This window comes from Castor canadensis, chromosome 10 (genome assembly GCF_047511655.1).
Source record: "Castor canadensis chromosome 10, mCasCan1.hap1v2, whole genome shotgun sequence".
Taxonomy (NCBI): Eukaryota; Metazoa; Chordata; class Mammalia; order Rodentia; family Castoridae; genus Castor; species Castor canadensis.
In genome coordinates, this window is record NC_133395.1 from 123,484,252 (window position 1) to 123,506,110 (window position 21,859).

General features: G+C 40.9%; 1 protein-coding gene across 23 annotated transcripts in view; it reads right to left on the reverse strand.

Moving 5' to 3' along the window:
- Magi1 (membrane associated guanylate kinase, WW and PDZ domain containing 1) overlaps nt 1–21,859 on the reverse strand; it is a 601,293-nt gene that overhangs the window by 201,231 nt on the left and 378,203 nt on the right. Inside the window, exon 1 of one of the 23 annotated variants that reach the window (XM_074044165.1) lies at nt 21,620–21,771. The exons of 21 other annotated variants lie outside the window; for them this stretch is intronic. The gene's annotated coding sequence lies outside the window, so the exon portion shown is untranslated. Of the gene's footprint in view, nt 1–21,172; nt 21,233–21,619; nt 21,772–21,859 lie in introns of those variants that run through there. One more of the 23 variants, XM_074044166.1, reaches the window with a different exon arrangement.

Below are 21,859 nucleotides of genomic sequence, written 5' to 3' on the forward strand. Positions count from 1 at the left end.
TTCAAGTGGTAAAGTGCTTTCATAGCCCTAGCATGTGGTTACTGGGTTCAATCCCCAGTAGCTGCAAAAGAAAAAAAAAAAAAAAGGTAAAACAAAACCCCATAAAATTTATAGAAGGAATCAGGAGAAAAATCTTTGTGACCTTAGGTTAAATGAAAGCATCTTAAATATGATATCAAAAGCATGATTCATAAATGTAACAATGGATAATTGGAATTACAGTGAAATTAAAACTTCCATTCTCTGAAAGACACTGTTAAGAGGATAAAAACACAAGACACATACTGGGAAAAATATTTGCAAATTATGTATCTGATGAAGGATTTTTATTCAGAATATATAAAAATTCTAAAAACTCATTAAGATAATAAAACATCAAATATAAAAGGAGTAAAATATTTGAATAAATATTTCAACAAAGAAGACATGTAAAAGGCAAATGAGCACATGAAAAGCTCAACAACACTAATCATTATAGAAACTAAATTAAAGTAATAATGAGATAACCACTATCTGCTATTAGAAGGTTAAAATTCAAAAGACTGTCCAAATCAACTACTGGTGAAAATGTGGGAAAACTGGATCCCTTGAACACTGCTGGGCAGCACCATAAAATGATCCAGCCACCACTAGAAAAGTGGTGTATTTCTTTGAAAGCTGTGATAACATAATATCCAGTCATTCTATTCCTAAATATTTACCCAAGAGAAATGAAATCCTACATCCATATAAATCCTTTTACACAAATAATCATAGCAGCTTTCTAGCAGTCCCAATCTAGAACCAATCCAATGTCTGTCCATGGTTAAACAGATAAATTATGGTACATCCATATAATGAATGAGATGAGATACTACTCAGCAATCAAATAAAGAACGAGAGCTATATGCTACATCATGAAGGAACCTCAAGAAAATTATGACAGTGAATGAAGCATAATTCATTTTTAAGCTGTGACTGAAAACAGACCCATTCCCCCACAAAAACAGACTACATAGTGCATGATTTCATTCATGTAAAAGTCTAGGGATAGAATTGCAGTGATAGAAATTATATCACTGATGGTGTGGGAATGGGGAGAATATAGGGTGGGGGGAGTATTCAGTAATATTCCCAAAAGTGACTTTCTGAAATTCAGCTCAGCCTACCAAGACAACCATCATAGTAACACCAAAATGTTGTGAGTGCCACACCAGCACAAAATTAGTGATGACCCTTAGGAATTCCATGTAGACAGTGCTAATCAATCATGTACTCTTCTCTCTGAACCTGGGTGAAGGATTCCAGCTCCAACAGATTGCAGCTAGTCCTATCTCCATGGTTCCAGAGGTCTAGTGGGTCCTGCTGATTGACATAAGGAAATATTTTTTTATCTTCACCTGTTCACCTGCCTTTCTGAGCCAAATTACTGCTTTGCTAAAAATTAAGGGAAAAGAGTGTTACCTTTCTGCCTTTGCATTTAAATAATGGCTTCCTTTAAGAGCCAATTTAGGACTCATATATTCTAGGAAGCCTTCAATTGACTAAGATAAGTCACAACTACGCTTCATTTTTACTGAATTCTTTCTACACTGTTCTGTGCTAGACATTACCACACTCAGTTATCTGCTGCCAGGATTACTCTCAGAGCATAACTTTTTTTTTCACTTTAATAATGACTAAACCAATATTGATACTGCACAGCTGCCATGAGGACTAAAGATAATGCATGTCTACCAGTGGAACGGGAGCTCCACAAGTCTGTATAACTCTATCACTTAGAAGAGTGCACTGAGAAATAGTCAGTGTTTAGTAAGTATTAAATGAATATGTAAAAGGCCTTTCACAAATCATAGCATATAAAAAATTTCATTGCATGTACACAGTTAATAGTGTTAAGAACGGAACTCCTTGAGAGAGTCACTCTGAATGTTCTTTTTGTCTCTGGGAGTCACATTCTACTACAGGTTTCTAAAGCTAAATGTCTAGACAAATGTCAAGGTTAGAGCCAGACCATGGTGAAGCAAATGGTGCACAGTCCTGGGGTTCAAGTTTAAGGGGTTGCCCAAAAAAACCCTCAATAACTGAGAGCAATAGGATTTTGTACAATATTTGCAAAAACTGAAATTAATGCAAAGAACCTATGATGGACAAAGCACCAATTTTATATGAAGGAGAGGTCAGTAAGTACCATGCTGAGCCACACAGAGCCTGAGGAAAAAAAGAAAAGTCAGCAATATTGATCTCTCTTTCCATAAAATAATGCTGATTTTTTTTTAGCACCCCTTAAATTATGTGCTCAAGGTGAACATCTACCAGACATCTCCCCAGTGCCTGCCCTACACAGAAGTCAAAATTATCCTTGAAGAATCATTTGAACTATCCATGGAATGTAATATCTGACTCTCACTGAACTCAGTGTGTGTTCAGTGTTGGAGCAGCTCACCATTTGTCTGGGCGAGCTATAGCTGAAGAGGGTGTTTTATGCTTAAAGAACCATTCTGTATGAAAAATGTGTGACTTTATACATAAGAGTCACACTCAGCGCAGTGACGTGCTGGTGACAGGAGGCTTCTGGGACTGACAACAGGAGAATCACATCCCCCATTCCACACTTCCTCCAGGTACAGCCTCAAAGAAGGTGTTCCCAACCACACTTTGGTCTCTGTTTCTTCTTGTATGTGATGTATCTCTGCCTCTGTGTATCTTTTTCTCACACATACATTTGACTTGAATAATCTGAATTAATATCATGACTACCAGAAAGGCAGTACTGCCTGCTCCTTGGCTACCTACCCAGTATGTCTGCTTGTTGCAAAAGGGATGCTCTAAATCTGTCCTCAGGAGCCTTGGCTCTCAGGAATCACTAGTGATTTCCCCAGGTGGTCAAGACAAAGGTGACCGGCTGCCAGGCTAAGTGTTCTGTTTGCTTTCCCTAAATATCCATACCATGTTGCTTCCCACAAATTCACAGTTTTATCCTGAGATGAAATTGTACCACTTCTGCCAGGAATCACACACAAAAACATGGCTCTGTTTTGTTTCTGGACATACTGTATTTTATAAAATTAGAAGGAAGTCACCACACCAACATTTTTACACAAGAAGAGAAAGGAAAAAAGAGACTGAGGATGAAGAGAGGGGAAACAGGAGACAGAAAGAGGGAGGGAGGGAGAAAAGGAGGGAGAGAAAGGGAAGGAGAGGGAGAGAAAGGGAAGGCGAGGGAGAGAAAGGGAGGGATTAAGAGAGATATCCAACGGCTATAAGATTAGAAAATGAGAGAGAGAGAGAGAGAGAGAGAGAGAGAGAGAGAGAATATGAATGAGAATGAATCTGACCAGCTATGAGATCCAGGATAGAGAAAATGTAAGAAAACATTTCTTTTAGGTTCCAAATCCTGAGTTTTTTGTTTTTCTTTCTTTCTTTTTAAATAAAATAGCCTTTCCTATTCTGTGTTCCTACTTGTAGCACCTGACCAGTCACCAATAATGTAATAGTTGGATACCAAGTCCATTATACATGGAGAGTCGGTTGTAAGTGAAAATGTCTCCTTGGCCCAAGTCTTTCAGTGAGAACAGATATCCCTTGCAAGCTCTCCTAAATGAGCTGCCTTACTTTTCTGCAGGAGAGGGTATCGCTGAAACAAAAACATGGACTTGACACTAGGCCTCCCATGGCAGAAACGGATCATGGTTTCCATGTAAATATCCCAGAAGTGAATGGACTTGAAGTTCAAATCACACTGTGCAGCCCCACCACTGTATAAATCATGCAGCAGCACACAGTATCAGGTTCCAATCTGGGTATTTTCCAGATGAGGCAACAGAGACTTAGCAAAGTCAGGTGACTTGCTTAGCAAGGCCAGGTGTCATGATGACACTGAGGCCATCATGGCAGCAGGTGGGACCTTCCATCCATGCTTCTGCCAAGCTACAATTATAATTATACCTTTTGCTGTCCTGTGGTTGGGCCTTTGAGCCCAATGCAGACACATGTGCAGGCTTTATATAATAACCCATCCATGGTGAGTGGAGTGAGACTCCACTACCCACTGCTATCAAATGCCCCAGAACTATCAAATGTCACAGAACTGCATGCAATTCTGCAAGCATGAAATGCAGCTAGGAGTCATACATCCACAAACAGCCACCTCTGGAGCTTCTGAGAATATAACAAAGGAGAAATGTGGCTGGAGCACAGTTTATGAAGTACTCACTAATCATTGGTGCATAAAAAAGCCAACAAGGTTGGGGATGTAGCTCAGTGGCAGAGCATTTACCTAGCATGCACAAAGTCCTGGGCTCCATCACCAGCTCCTCCAACCCCCCCCCCCAAAAAAAAGCCAACGAAACTTAACAAGTTCACTTGTATTATTTCATTAATTTTTTAATGTATTTTTCTGATTATAAAACTACAATGTTCTCAAATGATCATGTAAGACTATTAGCTCCTTCAGGGCAAAACCTTTCTCTGCCTCATTCCTCCCTGATCTATTCTAAGTCCAAGTCTGAATCTAATGTTGAATAAATACTTCCTGAATAAATAAGAAAATTATATCTGTCCACTGATGAAAGTCCCCCAAACAAGAAAAAAAGTTTTTAAATGAAGCAAAACTCTATCAATAGCTTAATAACACAAAGACTGCAACTGTTAACTACTTTCACTATCCTTTCCAGAATGTATTAAGTACATGTATAGACAAGTTCTCAACCTAATTTAAAGTCAGACTACCTAAAGCTTTTAAAAATTTTTTTTCAACTAACAATAGATCACATTTTGCTTTTAATTTTCACATTCTAATTCAAGTGTAGTGGCCACTGAAGGCATCAGACATGAGTAAACTGATACATAGTGACTCAAGGTCAAACACTGTAAGTTGTTTCTGGAGTTAGACATCTTTGGTAGAATAAAAAGAGTCCTTCTGAGCCAGTTGTTCCTCACTCTTAACACAGGTCATGTTTCTTCATTAACAAATCACATAAGCCCCAGGACAATTACAGCTTCAAACAATTTTGTGGTAGTTTTTGCCCAGAAAGGAAAAAACATTTTTCTACCACAGAATGAATATCAAAGTACACTAAAGGGCTATATGGAAGATGTGGTACCCAGCAGTCTTGGACATCTGATTCCCCAAGCACCTCCGAATCCTGAAGACTAATAAGTGGCCCCTGTAACATCACCAGCTTGGTTTCCAACTGTTTCTCTCACAAGGTACACATGGATTTCTAAACGTTAATGTGTGCATTTCAATATAGCAGACTTCCCCAGACGTTTCTGCCTAGATACTTATAGACATTTAGATTCAAAATGTCCAGAGTTGAACAATAATACTTGCCTTCAAATCGGCTCTATTTACAACCTGTACCATCTCAGTAAATGAGGACTCCAGTCTTTCTTAGGGCTCAGGGCAAAAAGTCAGATTGTCATCCTTTTTCCTTTCTTTCTCCAACACCTTTTATCAAATCTCACCTTTACATCTGTTCCAGAACCCACCACTTTCTCTGCACTGTGGCAAGTTTCCTCCACTGATTACTTGAGAGCTGCATAAACCTCCTGATTGGTTTTCCATACCCCCTAGCTTTCCTCTCACTCTAAGGTCCAGAATTGTCCTTTGAAATGCTAAGTCAAAAGGGGGCAGGTGCAAGGGAGTATTTTTTCTGGAGTGATGACTGATTGTATATCTTGCCTGTGATAGTAACTACAGAACTGTGTGAAACTGTTAGAGTTCATAGAACTGCACACCAACAATACAGAATTGTATTGCACATTAATAATCATAAAAAAGGTCAGACATAGAAGCTCTCTGCTCAAAACTTGTATTGTAAAAGCTGAAGTTCCCCTATGACTGGATTTCCCCTCAACTCTTCAACTTTATCTTCTAATACTGTCTCTCCACTTGGCTCACTCAGGCCCAGCACCCTTGCTGCTCCTCAAAGTCAGACATACTCCTGCCTTGGTGACTGTGCATTGGCTGCTCCCTCTACCTGGACTGCTTCCTCCTGCACCTCACTCCTTGCAAGGTCCATACCCCTTATACCTCGCCCTACTTTGCCTTCTCCCTTCAAATCGGCTCTATCAACTTCACACATACCACATAACTTACTTTTATTTCATGGTCACTGTCTAATGCTGCTCCCTTACTCACCCGCAGCTGGACTCTAAGCTGACTGAAAACAACAGTCTTACTTCCACTCATGAGTATGTCTCCAACACCCACTCAAATGCTAGAACACGGAAGATGTTTAATAAATTTCTATTCACTGAATGAGCATACACGATGTGAGGCACTGCACTGGCCCCTAGGGTAGATTCAAACGTACAATGACAGTTATTCTGTTAACAAATGGGTCGGCCGCCACAATTTCCAAGTTCCTCTGGAGCTCAGATGTTCACTGTAAGTGAGTATCGAACTATACTTTACAGGCTCCACCAGAATACCAGTTCCCTAAAGTTTAGCAGGGAGTTTCTTGCTACTGCATCCCATTCCCTAAAACAGTGCATGGCACACAGCAATTGCTAAATGTTTAGAAACTGAGTAGGCTCTCTGTGAACAAAGAATACAGCTCATGTGTGTGCAGTTTCTGATCCTACACACAGGAGGGGCACTAGGCACACAGAAGAGTCTCAGGCCTAATGGTTGGTTCAAAAATCCACAGTCGGCAGCAATACACACAGGCCTCCCTCACCATTCTCTGGAATATCAGCAGAAGAGTTTTAAAGATGCCACAGAAGCACTTAACTCTAAGCGAGAGCCCTTTGGAATTCCTAGCAGGTGCATCACATCAAAGAGAGGCTCCCTGAGGTTGACGTGCCCTATGGATTCTCAGCATAAAAACCAAACCAAGTAAGACTCCTGTACAAAGCATGGTTCTCCAGAGAAATCACTGGGATTTTCCTTTCATCCTAACCTTGCTACCTCCTATCTCCAACCTGAACTTCACACCAAGGCCACCATGAGCCCACATATCCATGGAAGGCATTTCAGCCACCATGGACCACAAGACCCTCTGAGCTGCTGTGAGTCAAAGGTTTTGCTTCTATGGATGTGAGTTTTCCAAAGATGAATAAGTTTCATCAGCAAATATCATGGACATGAGATATGAGATATGACTATAGAGACCTATGTAATTGTGAAATACAAAAATAACAGTAAGCTAAACAAGTGAAAATAATGCATTTACTCTAACCCAACATAGGCAAACTAATGTAACTTCAACATCAAACCAATATACAAATGATTAATGAGATGTTTTACCTTCACTTATTCACACTGAGTCTTTAACCTCTGAGGTCTATTTCATATCAACAGCAGATTTCAATTCAGATGCACCACCTATGGAATACTCTAACAGACACGTGTGCCCTAGCAGCTACTGACCTGGGCAGTGCAAGTCCAGGTGTTAAGCAACTTCTCTTTCCTGATGCTACTGCTGCTCTTAGAGTTATACTATTTAAAGATCTTAGAACTGATTTTAAAATGTCTTTTAACCTATGATGCTATCACTTCCATTATTTCCAGCTCCAAGGCATGCTTTTTTGCAAGTTGAATTTAGGCAATGTTACAGTGGGAAAGAGCTGCTAAGTAGGATAGAGTTCGTCTGCTTTTATTATTTGCAAATAATATGTTCCTCTGGTCTCTACCAGAAACACTGCAGTGAATTCCAATAAGTTCCTTTAGATTCTAATAGTGGTGCTGGTAACTAATGACACACAAATGTGTGCTGTCAGATTTTTTGAGACAGCTATACCAAAAAACAACAAAAGATAGACCAAACAGCAACACATAGGCAGTTTACCTTCTCATTATAATTACAAGCTTTTGGCCAAGTCTTAACACTCTAATAAGGACAACCAAGTTTTGTTTTTGTTTTTTTGTCTAGGCCAACCTGATCTTCCCAGGCCACCATACCCAGTTTTTTTCCATTGAGATGAGTTCTTGCAAACTTTTTTGCCTTGGCTGGCCAGGGACCATGATCCTTCTGATCTCACTTTCCCAAATAGCTAGGATTACAGGTGTGAGCCACTGGTGCCTGGCTTCACTCAAGGAACTGAAAACACATTCAGGTTAGGTGATAATTCACCAAGTAAGAGTTACTTTGAACATACAAACCAGGAAAAGCTAACTCCTTTTCTCCTTGAAGGTGAGATTCCTACCTTGACAAGTTTCTGAAAGGTGAAATGGATCACCACAATAGGAAAGGCAGTTCAGTTTGGAGAATTTCCACAGCAATAGCGGTAGCTAGATGGAACCTCCAATAATTAACACATCACAAGGACTCATCACAAGGTTATTCTCTATCTCTGCAGCCATTACCCATAGCCTCAAAAAGCTACTTTTGCAAAAGAAAGCAAACTGGCTGAAAGTTAACTTTGTCCCTTCCACTGGACAGTTGGTTTCAAGTATAGCTCATCCTACAGAATGTTAAGAACTATTCTGGCCTAGATCTAACAGCTGACACAGCACAGACCAAGCGAAACAATGCTTTTCAGGAGGCCAGTGCTGGAGCTGGTGAGTCTCTGACAGGCCCCTGCCAAAGTCAGCAATTTCTTAAAAATGAGGTCAGGTTATAGGAACCCAGAGGCTGTAGCTACTGGCCTGGTTTCTTGGAGAAAGAAAACCCCAGCCTACAAACATACCTACTATCCTAAAAACAGCCAAGAAATAAATGGTAGCAACCTCGGTAAATTGTTAGCGATAAGCCTCATTTGGCACAGAGCTAGGAAGCCAGTGATTTACCCTAGGAGTTTTGGCAGACACCACGTTCAAGTACAAAAGAAACCTATAAAGGAATCACAGGTCATGGTCCTTTCGGCCTTTGAAAAATTATAAAACAACAAGGCAAGTGAGCCTATCACCCTCCCCTCCAAATTTTTATGCTCTCAACTTCTCTAAAAATAAGTATGTAGGAAAAAACATCAATGCCTACAGCACTGAAATTAATGGAAAATGTAAAACACCAAAAGGATACAAGTCAATAAACACTTCAAGATTCAGGGCAGTGACTAACACAACCAAACTTGTGATAGTCTTATTGATATTCTCAAGCATAAACAGTACTCATCCTTTCCTTCATTCATTCACACATTAACCAGCTCATTCGAACCTTTCACTTACCAGGTCCTGTGCCAGACCTTGGTGCTAAAAGGAGAAACTAAACCCAACAACGACCTGTCTTCAGGAACTCTATAGACCATTGTGTATGAGCCAGATGTGCTAAAAAACTTCACCCAGGTGAGAAGGCTTACTGACTTGTAATAACGACTCTCATGTTCAGTGAATACTTACTATCTGTCAGGTTCTATGCAGGGCACTCTGTGTATCCTGTCATCCATCAGCAATTAGACGTTAAGACCATTGTACAGATGAGCCTCACAGAGGTCAAATGATTGACCAGGTTATCCTTAAGTCAGTGACAAGAGTCAGGATATAAGGCCAGGTCTGTACAACTCCTAGTATAAGCTTAATGTTTGAAAAATAAGATACTATTAAGAAAGAAAAGAAGATAACATTTTGATATTTTTAAAATTAGGCAAAATCAATGGTTAGCAGGACTGACTGATATGTATTCCATTAAAATTTGTGATTCTAAACCACCCAATTTTTAAAATGGATAAAGGCTTTGAACTGATACTTTACCAATGAAGATATATGGAAGGCAAATGAGTGCATGCATGCAAACAAGTTCAACATCTATAATCATTTGTGAAACAGGAGTTAAACTCATAATAAAACATCAACACACTATTAGAAAGACTAAGAAAAAGTGGGGTGTGGTGGCTGTAATCCCAGCTACTCAGGAGGTAGAGACTGGGAGGAGAAAGACCCAATGTCAACCAATAAAAGGTAGGCATAGTGGCAAGCCAGTTATCCCCAGATGTTCAGGAAGCTTAAATAGGGCTGTGGTCTAGGCTGGACCAATGGCATAAATGTGAGAGACTCTATTTTAAAAATAACTAACGCAAAAAGGGCTGGGGTGCGGTTCAAGTTGTAGAGCACCTGCCTAGCAAGCACAAGGCCAAGGTTTAAACCCTAGTACCACAAAAAAAAAAAAAAAAAAAGAAAAAGAAAAGATTAAGAAAAAAACTTTATTTGACAATATAGCATAGCACTTATCAAAAACACTTGGAATAGAATTCTTTCAGATTTCGGGGTCTTTGGATTTTGAAATATTTGCATAGAATGTGAAAATCTCTCATCTGAAAATCTGAAATGTTTTGAAACTCCACAGTTTTTGAGTGCCATCGTAATACTCAAAACCTGTTGGATTTCAGACTTTTGAATGAGCAGTTCCCAATCTATACCACATGTTGAAGAAGATGCTCCTCACAGTGTAAACTGTGGGTGGGGACAAATGCTTCAGAAGAGAGTGACAGTTTCATATAACATTAAATACATCCATATTATATAACCGAGAGATCTCACTCCTAGGTGCTTATCCAAGCATAATGAAAACCTGTGTGGACAAAACCTTCTCCACCACTCGTGTTTCTTTCCCTGGGGCTTTGAACCTATTCTCTTGCTTTCTGTGGAGCTCCTTTCGTGACCTTATTCATAATTCCCACCAGCGAAAGCAATTCAATGGTCCTTCAAGTGATGAATGGATAAACACTGCTTCAGTACAGTCATAAAATGGAATAATACATAGCAATACAAAGGAACTAGTGGTGCAAGCAACAACACAGTGAGCCTTAATACCATTTTATTCTGAGAAAGAAACTCAATTCAAAAGCTTAGTACTAAATGGTTCCATTTATATGATGTTTGGGTAAAGGTAAAATTATTAGCAAGAGAAAACAGATGTGGTGGGGTGGAGGAGGAAAGGGTAGACTAGCGAGGGATAGGTGGAAGGAATTTTTAGGGTGATTGCAGTATTCCATTATTGAATGAACCGGTAGTTATATGACTGTATGCGACAGTCAAAACTCAGAGCACTATGGCTTTGATTGTAAGTAAACTTAAAAAGCAAATAAAACTCACTTTCAAAAATTGTGATTTTAACACTAAGAATTAGCCGCTTCCCAAAGATACACAAAAAATACTTAAAATGCATGTAGATAAAAGCCATCTGAAACAAAAATAAGTTTTCTTAATGACAAAATGTTGGAACGCATTTTCAAACTGGCAAGTAACTTAACAGACTTTTTTTTTTTTTTTTTTTTAACACCTTCTTGCGGGTTGGCAAGCAGAACAGCTCACTCCAGCACCTTCATTCTGTATTCTGGAAAATGCAAACAGGGAAGTGTCTGGGGTGGGAGATGCAAGTTTCTACTCAGCCTGAAATAAGTCACAAAAGCTGCATAGAAACTGAGCGTCTTCACAAAGAGGCTGCAGCCACCTGGCATCCTGCTTTACCAGGAAGGAAGACAGACATTAAACACAACCTGGTCAGGTGCCCTGGAGCTCCATCTTAGTCTACTTTGTTACCAAGGTCAGGGCTAAAATCCTTTGAGGATCTTTTGACCTTCCTCAATAAGAGGAAGCTGGTCTCCAAACCTTATCTTTTTTCCTGCTGTCTCTGGAGTATTAAGCACACCCTCCTCCCACTTATTTGCATCCCCACATTACAACACTAAGAAAGCCAGCAGAAACACTCAAATCAGCAAGTAATTCTACAAAGTGGCTGGCAAGTGTGTGCAGCTCACCTCCCAAGTGTGGGGGGAGCAATGTATCTGGACCTCAATTCTCCAGCACACATTTGATCCCTTCCCTGGGGTCCCAAAGCCTATTCCTATTCTCTTGCCTTCCTTGGAGGCTTCTTTCCTAAACAGCCCCAGAACTCTGGCTCATCTGCCTACCAAAGACACACTGAAAACCCATATTACAAGCAATTCAAAGCATGAAATGAAAATTGATGCTTTCAACTCCTGTAAGGATGAAAATGGGAAGCTGCCAGAAACTCTGTGTTCCTTCATTTTCCATGTCAGATCTCAAGAATACAGATAGCAGCATATTATATGAGATATGAACATGGATGAAGGGTAAAGCATTCCTCCCTAAATTTGACCCCATTAAGGCAGAGCATTTGCAGTAAAAGGCAAGTCTGGTAGGGATGTATTAATAACAAACTTTTTAAAAATGCAATCTTCAGCATCTACACTGATGAGGGCAAAGATGACAAACTACTCCAAGAATGTAAATTGCATATTACGACAAAGAACTACTATGCCTTCGATGTGACTCAGGTTGTATTGTTCAATCTGGAATAACACCAATGAAAACCTCATCTCTCTCCTAGTGAGATAGGCAGTTCAAGTTCTATCTCTATGCAGTTTAAGCATCTATAAAATGAGAAGGTCGGGCAAAAAAAGAAAATCTCAGCATTCTTGTGCAGTATCACTCTATATTCTACATTGGGAAAGGATAGGGGTGAATGAAAGTTTCCTGAGGGCAAGAAGTGTTAATCCTTGTACCCTTGAAATGTGGCAGTGCCTGGAATATACAATGTTTTCAGTAAACTTCTATTGAAACAATGAGTGAATGAATGACAGTAGAGACAGGTAAGCGTGTCTTCTTTCTTCATCATTCAACTATCAGGTTCTGAAACTAAGAAATAAATATAAATGCAACTAAACTGTGGTTTTACTGCAGACCCTGGAAGGCACACAACAATGTGTGAGGCACTGGACTTAATCTGAAACAGATATTCTAGGTAGTGAAATTAAAAGAAATTGTTTGAAACTCAATAGTAAAGAGTCTCCAACAATGCTATAGGAAGAGTTTAGAAGAAGAGTACACCAGATTGCATGTTTTGCTTTAATGAAGATTTTTTTTCTTCATTGAGAAACTTAAGACTTGGGTATGTCAAATAAAACCAATTTCTGGGGCAATGTTTTGGTTTTGATATGAAATGTCCCCTGAAGGCTCCTGTATTGAAGGCTTGATCCTTAGTGCAAGGCTCAGAGGTGAGGCTTTTGATAAGTGATTGGATCACTTGGGCTCTCATCTAATCTATGGAGTAACCCACTGATGGAATCATATTTTGATGGCATTCTTGGAAGATGATGGAAACTAGGAGATAGGAAGCAGGTCACCTGAGGTGTGCCTTTAATGGGTATATCTTGTCCCTGGCCACTTTCTATCTGCCTCTCTGCTTCTTGGCTGCCATGAGGTGAGCAGTTTTCCTCTACCATGCTATCTGGCATGTTTTGCCTCTCTATGGCTCAGAAACAATGGAGCCATGGGACTGACACCTCTGAAACTGTGAGCAAAATAAATCTTTTCTCCTTTAAATTGTTTTATTGGGTGTCTTGTCATAGCAAAGAAAAGCTGACAAACACATAATATATGAAGGATGGCTTCCTAAAGAATGTGAAGTTGAGCTGCGAATGGCCCAGAGAGATTACAATGGGCAGAGATGGAAATTCATTGCTAGGATAGGATATTAAGATGGGGCAAAAGAACGTAGTGCATCTGGACTTTAATGTCTTAACATGACATTATGAAAAAAGTTCTAAATTTAAACTTTCCATTTTGAACCTTACGCCAGTCCCAGGCTCAACAATCTATACTCTGCCAGAATCTCCACTCAGAAGTCCCTTGAGACCTTCCAGTTTCCCTAATCACTCTTCCCATGACCACGCATGTCATCTTGGACCCCTCCCTCTCCCTTGCACTTTCTCACTCCATAACTCACTAAGTCCTTTAAACTCTCTCTCCTGAATAATTCTTGGGTCTCTCTTTTACTTCTCTGCCTTAACTTGGCTTTCATTTTGACCGCAGCTTCCTCGTTGGTCTCCCTGCAGTAACTTTATCCTTTAATTCAAGGGTCAACAAGCTCTCTTTAAAGAGTCACATAGTAAATAGTTCAGGCTTTGGAGGCTATGTAATCTTTGGATGCTACAAGTACTTCATCCTTTGGGTGTAGCACAAAAACAGCTATAAAAAAAATATATGTGTTCCAAACTAAGGACTATGTTCCAATAAAACCTTATTTGTAAACACGGACAGTGGATTGCATTTGGCCTGAGGATCATAGTTGGGTGACCCTTGTCTTAGGTGGTTGCTAGAGTGGCTTTCAAAAAATACAAATATAAGCATGTAACTCTCCTGTTTAAACTCCTCCAAGACTCTGTTGCCCTCAGGATAAGTTGTAGGACTTATCTCTGAACAGGTCATAGGAGTGTCTCTGTGTCCTTTGCCTGACTTGTTCCTCACTACTCTTAAAGGGACTTTTTATTTGTTTACTTATTCATTTATTATTTGGTGGAACTAGGATTTAAACTTAGGGCCTCACACTTGCTAGGCAAGTACTCTATCACTTGACCCACGCCCCCAGCCCCTGTCCCTCACAACTCATACAACTGAATAATCAACCAATAACATAATGCTCTCCAGAAACACTGGCCTCTGTGCCTTGATGTACATGCTTAGGCCTTCTTCCTGGAGTCTCCAGGAGTCTGTCTGTCCTGCCTGTCCTTTCAATCCCACTACCAGTGTCTCCTCTGCCATGAAACCTTCCTTCACCTGAATTCTAGACAAAGTCACCTGCTCTCTCTGTTCCCCAAACACCTTCATGAATTTCTTGTATGGCCCATGTGACAGTGGAGGATTATTGCCCTAGGTGCATTTCCCACCACCACCAAAGGCACTGGACCTCTGGGAGGGAAGAGCTGTGTTTCATACATCATTGGATCCTCAGGATTTAGCATGAGGTCTTCCTCATAGCTGGCTCTTAATAATTTGTTTTATTAATTAGTAAAAAAGTCATTAAAATTCCAATTTGGTGCTCATTCCCTTTTGTAACTTTAAAGAAATCTGAATTCACTCAATCCTCTAACCACCTTCATTGTGCCAACTATTTTAATTCAACGTTTGCTATTAAAACTTGCCCAAATGTTGGAATAAACTGTTCTTTCTGAGGATGATATAATTCAAAATTTCCCCTTTTAAAGGAGATGTACTTTAAAACTGCTACTTAGCTGTCTCCCCATTAGTCTTTAATTAGCTGCTTGAACAAAGCTGAATATGTTACATCCTCTTGCAGAGAGTTAAGTCCTCAAGCAATTAGTTTGTCCTACTAAATATGACCTATGTCACCAATGTGCAAACTTTCACAGAGCACAGCAAATTCCTACATCTTCCAGAATCTGGACAGACCCTGAGCCAGAAGACATAGAGACAAGAATATAGAACATAAAAGTCCATAGCTTTTCACCTATCAAATGTATACAACTTTAAAAGACTCATTATATTCAGTTTTGCCAAAAAATGAATTCTCTCATACAATGAGAAAACTCCCTTGGGTAGAGTGATCTTTAGAACTATTTTTGATCCTAGAACATACACACCATTTAACTCAAGTGTTTTTACTTCACAGAGAAATACATATAGCACAAAGCTGTGTGTGCAAGGGTGTACCTTTCAACCCTGATTCTGACAATGACATGTGATCATTCACTACATAACAATGACCCAGATCATGGCAAGGCAAAGTTCTCCATGAACGCCATGCTATCTGCTTCCACTCTTCCAGACAACCTCAACACAACAGCTCCACTGAGACTTCTCAATGTTGAGAGCTTGCCACCACTCTGATCGGGACCCTGCCCTGACTCCCTTGCATTCTGAGTAGTGAAGACAGCAGTGAACGCCAGTTGTGCGCTCAACTTAAGCCTCATCTGTCTGTCCTCCCTGACACTCTGAACTCTCTTTCCACAGTCCTGCCCTTGCTCTCTCTATTCTAGTCACTCTGGCCTCCTTGCCATTCAGAAAATGCAGGTACCACTTCTGCCACGTGGCCCTGGCTCTGGATTAGCCTCCACCCAGACATGCATGAGGCTCCTTCTCTCACTTCCCCAAGTTTCTGCTTGAAGGTTACTTTCCCTGTGAGGTCTACCCTGACAATCCTATTTAAAACTGCAATGTGCCCACTTTCCATGTTTGTCACACCCATACTCTGCTTCTTTTCATAATTTACTTATGTATTACATTTATTGTTCATTTATTGTTCTCTCTCTCCTGAACAGAACATGCTAGTTGATCCCAAGCATCTCCTAAGCACCCAGAATAATTCTTAGCACAGAAAGTTTGCTAAATAAATATTTGCTGAATGCTTATATATTCTGGCACTAAATGAGCCAGACCTAGCACAAAGCAACCAAATAAACCCAGGTTCCAGTAATTATTGGAAAGAATGAAGTAGGTATATATATGCAATGACATACAAAGAGGCAAATGTTGCCCAGATGTGATGACAACACAAAAAACCAAGCTGAACTCATGTGCCAAGGTAGTTACTATGGCATTGTGAATACAGAGAAAGAAATGCCCACAAGCTCACCATCAGGGTAAAGGTTAAATAGATTGTAACACTCTCTTCCCATGCATTAGGATGTCAGGTAGTCGTTACCAAGATTTAGGTAGGAATACATGCATTCTTATATTAAGATGCCAACTTCGGGTGGGGACAAAAGTAACTTACTGGTTGGATAGGAGGAGCAGTATGATGTCATTTTCCTTGAAAGAAAAAAAAAGCTGCTATATATAAATGAATGTAGAAAACTGGGCACATGTATACACATACATACACACGTGTACACACACACCGGGGAGTGCAACAGAGGACTCACTGTACTTATATACTGTATTGTTCTATTGCGCTTGACTTTTTTTTTTTTTTTTTGCAAACAATCAAGCCAACTTCTGCTTTGCTAACCACAGTAATTTTTAAGGAGCAAACTTCTCACAGCTGAAAGATTTCATTTTAACTAATCATTTCTACCTGACTCCCTATTCCCTGATCTTATTAGTATTAAATTAACAGGGGTTTTAATACAAGCTCCAGAAGGGCAGGGAAATTTTGTCTTCTTTGTTCACTGTGCTATTGCCTACTGTCTAAATAAAAAGTACCTGGCACACAGTAGGCACTCAAATATAAGTTACTCCCACTATGAGCTCACTGTCAGTTATAACTATAAATAATCAGTTAAAGGGTCCAAAAAACTAGGAAGAGAAATGGCAACGGCCTCCATAAACCCAAGTGTTAAGCCTCATAAAAGGGAGTTAAATGACTACAGACTTTTTTGCTTCGGGTCTGTATCTATAATCATGTATTTTTAAAGCAACACTCTTTGGCATTGCTCCACAATTAATTAGAAAATGATGGCACTTACTGTCTTTTAGGCAAATTATTTCATACAGTTGTCAAGTTTGTAGATGCTCATGGCTCTAATCCTTATTGTGGAAAAGAAATATACCCAGTACAATAACTCAGACCCAAGGTCTGCTGGAGGGTAAAAAGGAGAGGCAAAGGGATTCTTGAATCAGGAGGGCAGTAATACCTTTAAAATCAACTACACAGTGAACAGCAAGCTAAGTGCTTTTTTATGTACTGGGGAATCCAGGATAAGCTATCTGGTTTGTGGAAAAGAATATGTATCATTAAATACAAGAGAACCCATGTTTCCTTTTTCTGTTTTTTGGAATGGTTTTTCATGGAGTTTACCCTCTTGCTTTGCTTTGGTAAAAGCAATAGAGCACTCAGCAGTCAGCTCAAACATCAGGATGACTGCTCTAAATTCCTCATGCATCCACTAATTCAAGTATTTACCGAACATATATTATGTGCTAGTATTGTGTTGAGAACTGGGATACAGAAAGACAAGTATCGAAAACCTCCACAAACAAGAGTGTCACACCACCAAGAATGGGAGGAAATGCATTATGATTTTTTTTTTCTGTCCTTTCAGATCAGATAACCACAAACATTGCAAATCTTTTCATTTCAGAACTTTCAAGGGCTGGCAGGGAGAGGGGCAGTGGCTCAAGTGGCAGAAAACCTGCCTGCCTAGCAAGTGTGAGGCCTTGAGTTCAAACCCCAGAAGCATCAGAAAAAGAACCTAGTGAGTCATTTTTAAGCCTAACATCCCTCTGTTACACTCATGTTTAAGAACATCTCAAACATCTCAGTAAAAGCTAGGTAATATTTTCCCATTCTGTTTTTATGTCCAGCCCTGATGGCCTAATGAAACTTTCAGGATGCCAACCTCCTTGGAAGGAGAATCAAAATGAACAACCATAGCTCAAGGTTATACTGAGAAGGAAAGAAAACTAAAGCAAGTGTCTAGATAGTACTCAGTTATCAACTCACTAAACTCTTGAGAAGCCATTTTTATCAATGCAAACGCACTGTCAAATTAGGTTTACCAATGAGAAATGTACAGCACACTGCTCACAGGCACTGCTCGGGCATCACTTTCCTGGCTGTGGGTATCCCAAATTAATGTCTATGTGCCAGAGGCCTTCAATGGAAGGCCTGGGGATCTAGGGACAAGGTCTTTGTAGTGAGTGTTCATAACACTTCAAAAGATGAAAAGTCATCAAGAGGTGACCTGCTGCCAGGCGCCAGTGGCTCACAGCTGTAATCCTAGCTACTCAGGAGACAAAGATCAGGAGAATCGCAGTTTGAAGTCAGCCTGGGCGAATAGTTCGTGAGACCCTATCTCAAAAATATCCATCACAAAAAGGGCTGATGGAGTGGCTCAAGGTGTTGGCCCTGAGTTCAAGTCCCAGTACTGCCAAAAAAAGAAAAGAAAAAAAAAGTCCTGCTGTCAGACACAGACATCAGCAGAGTTCCCAAATCAGTGGCTGGCATTGTTGCCTTTTCTTCCCACCAGACTTCTCAATAAATAATATGACAGTTTTTCTGGTGCCAGAGGGTGTCAGTATGACTGCAAGGGATGTGCTTACATTCAAATATTTGGGGTCTGATTATCAACATAAGAAACATTTTTTTAAAAGGAAAAAAAATAAACATACTGAGAGAATGGTGATTACCAAATGAACTGGATTTTGCCAGGAAAATAATACTGCAAAGAAAAAAAAATCATGGTGTTCTGATGGGGGAGGGATCTTTTGATTTAGCTTTTTCTAGTACACTCATGCCCATCTTCACTTTTAACTTCAGAAATTCTTTTGCATTTAATTAGAGGTGTCACCCAATTTCTATTCCGTAGGACGAGTCTAAAAACCCAACATGAGAAAAGCACATGGATCTATCTACTTGTAAGAGCCATGAAACAGGCAATCCAGTCATTATTATGGCACTTGCTTTACATGATGCTGTGCAGGGTCAAAGGGAAATTACAATTTAATTTTTCAATAACTGGTGTCAATTAATCACAGTGCTAGACTCCTTTGTAAATATGAAGAGCTCATTCATTCTCCCCTCCCTCCTTTTCTTCTCCTCTCCTGTATTTTCATCCATACGCCAAGCGTGAGTGAGAAACAAGGGGAGAAAAGAGGGTTCCTCCAAAGAACCCGCTGCTAGATGTGTAAGACCAGCTATAGTCATTATTTTATGGTACCATTAATTCATGAGTATAATTCCTATTCCATATGTAAGACTATACATCTATAATTGTATGTCATAAAAACAGTCCTAGGTATAGAAGAAATATAGTGATTGAAAGAGTTTAGTCTGTTAATGAAAGGCACATGAAACTATTATCTGCAGGCTTTCAAAGACCCTGATTCGAAGAGTAAAGAGACCGATTACACAGCTCTCTTGCACAAACACAACAAATCCAAACACCAAATCTCAAACATTTTTAAAACATTGCCATTAAAACTCAACCTGAAATTTGTAGCCTAAGAAATGACACAGGGAAGGGAAGCAAACCACGAACATCCTCCAGTATTGAACTCAATGGGGGCGGGTAGATTGGGAGTGGGGGTACAGAGAGAAGGGTTCTAGCTGGAATCTCTTCCCTCTGTTCCATCCCCTTGCCCAAAGCCCAAGGAAGAAAGGCAGTGAGAGGCAAAGGCAGGCTGCTTCTGTTTGCTCAGCTGAGACATGGAGGAATCAAGTCTCTGTTGATACCATTAATCTGCTAAAGCTTTCAACAGCACTAAAATTCATTGGCAAGTGATGAGCTGTGCCTTGTTGACGAGCTACAGTGCAAGTTCAAACATGAAAGGAATCTGAATGCATATCCAATCAATACAGGATTCCAAAGTTCCAGAAAACACCAATTTTCAGATGAGAAAACATATGCTTCTCTCAACTAAGAATTCCATTCCCCAACAGAACCCAAAAGACAGTGTTATTCTGTGTTACAAAGCACATGTCTGTAGTTATACAAATTGTATCTATACCCATAGTTGTATGTTTTTAATATAAAAAGTCATAAGATACCCCCTGCAAAAGCATCCAGTTTTCTTCTGAACCTGCGACAAATATGTCTGAATCTTCTGAAAGCATTGAATATATTCTACTGAAGAATAGTGAAACAAGCAAACAAACAACAACAACAACAAAACCCAGTAAGGGATTTTTAACCAGCCCACACTCCTAAGGGATCTATCTCTTAATGGGCACCATCCTCAGCATGGTCAACTCTGGGAAAGAGAACAGACACATTCCTAATATTTATAAATCAGCTATATATCCCCTCAAATAATTTAGTTCAGACGCAAATCCATTCCCTTTGTGTAGGAGGCAAAGTCTATGTGCCAACACTGTGGACAAAACAGCTTCCTTGCCCACTTCTTGGTACCCAAATCAGCGAGACACAGGACTTGGGAAAGGAAGGTAGCTCATCCTTCTGCCACTTTAAAACACCGCCCAGCCTTGTAGGCTTGGCCCATTCACTTACAACTACCACATAGGGAGAGCACACCAGACTTCAGATTCCTCTATTTTCTGATGCCCACAAACATGCATAGCTTACCTAGACAAGACAGGGCTCTGATAAACACATGTTAATTTCCAGGAAGCAAACTTAAAAGGCCTTCCGCATGTACAATCTTCGATTTTAAAATGGGGTACCGGGGAAAGGGGAAACCAGGGTTCTACCCTTCCTTATTTTCCTGAGCGCTTGCAAAGCCTTCCAAAGTGCAAAGGCATTTGCCCACTTCGGTACACCCGGTACACCCGGGAGAAGCCTCTGTCCTTCTCCCCCGCCTTCCCCAGTCTGGGCGCCAGAACAATGCAGCAACATACATTTACCAACACCTGCTGGAGCCTATTAATATGCACGGGGACGTATTGATTTCCCCCCCCTCCCTTCCCCTGCCCTCCACACTGAGCAGGCTTTCATCTCCTCCTTTACCATCCATCAGGAACTCATTTGGCGGCCCCCCTCCCCCTCCCACCCCCAGTTCCCATTCAGCTGAGCCCCTCGCTCCAAAAGCCCAGGCTGACGAGCGCACTTTGGAATGCACTTCATTAAAATGTAGCTGCCCGATTCCAACCTGCAATGCGGAGGAGGCAATACAAAGCGCACGCCACACTTCCTCCAGCATCCCTTTCAAAAGCCCCATTGTTCACCAGGCATCTGCTCCAGAGCCCAGCCTCTCCCCACCCACTGACCCCTGATTTTTTTTTCCCTCCCCCTCCCACCCTGCCTGGCCAAATGGGCCTGCCTGGTGAATTAAAACGCAGCCATCTGGCTCTCCCAGGCTGGCCCGGTTTCTTCCGCCCCTCCTCTCTCTGGTCCACACACCACACAGGGCATCTTCACCTCCATGGATGCTCCCATAATCCAAGCGCAAACCTCAGTGGTAGGCGCCTCTGCCGCTGCCCGCTAGATCCCAGGCTTCCTCCAGAGGTGGAGCGTTCGAATCCAGAGGTGGGCAGGGGGCAGCGGGGTGGGGGTGTGGGGGGTGGCCAAGGGGAGATCATGGACCACTTGTACTTGCCTGCAAACCCCAGCCAATCTCCAAGATTAATCCTTCCCTTTGTGCGGCTGAAAGAGCCTCCCACCACGCTGGTCCTTGGCTCTCTGCAGCGGCTGGAAGGAGAGGCGGGGGTGGGGGAGTGGGAACCGAACCCCTTCCTAGGCGAGCTGGGGGCGCCTCGGCCACCTGACCACAGTCACGGCGGTTTTTCGAGGGCAGAGGCGCTGGCAGGAGGAGCAGCTGATGGTGCGAGAAGGGAGA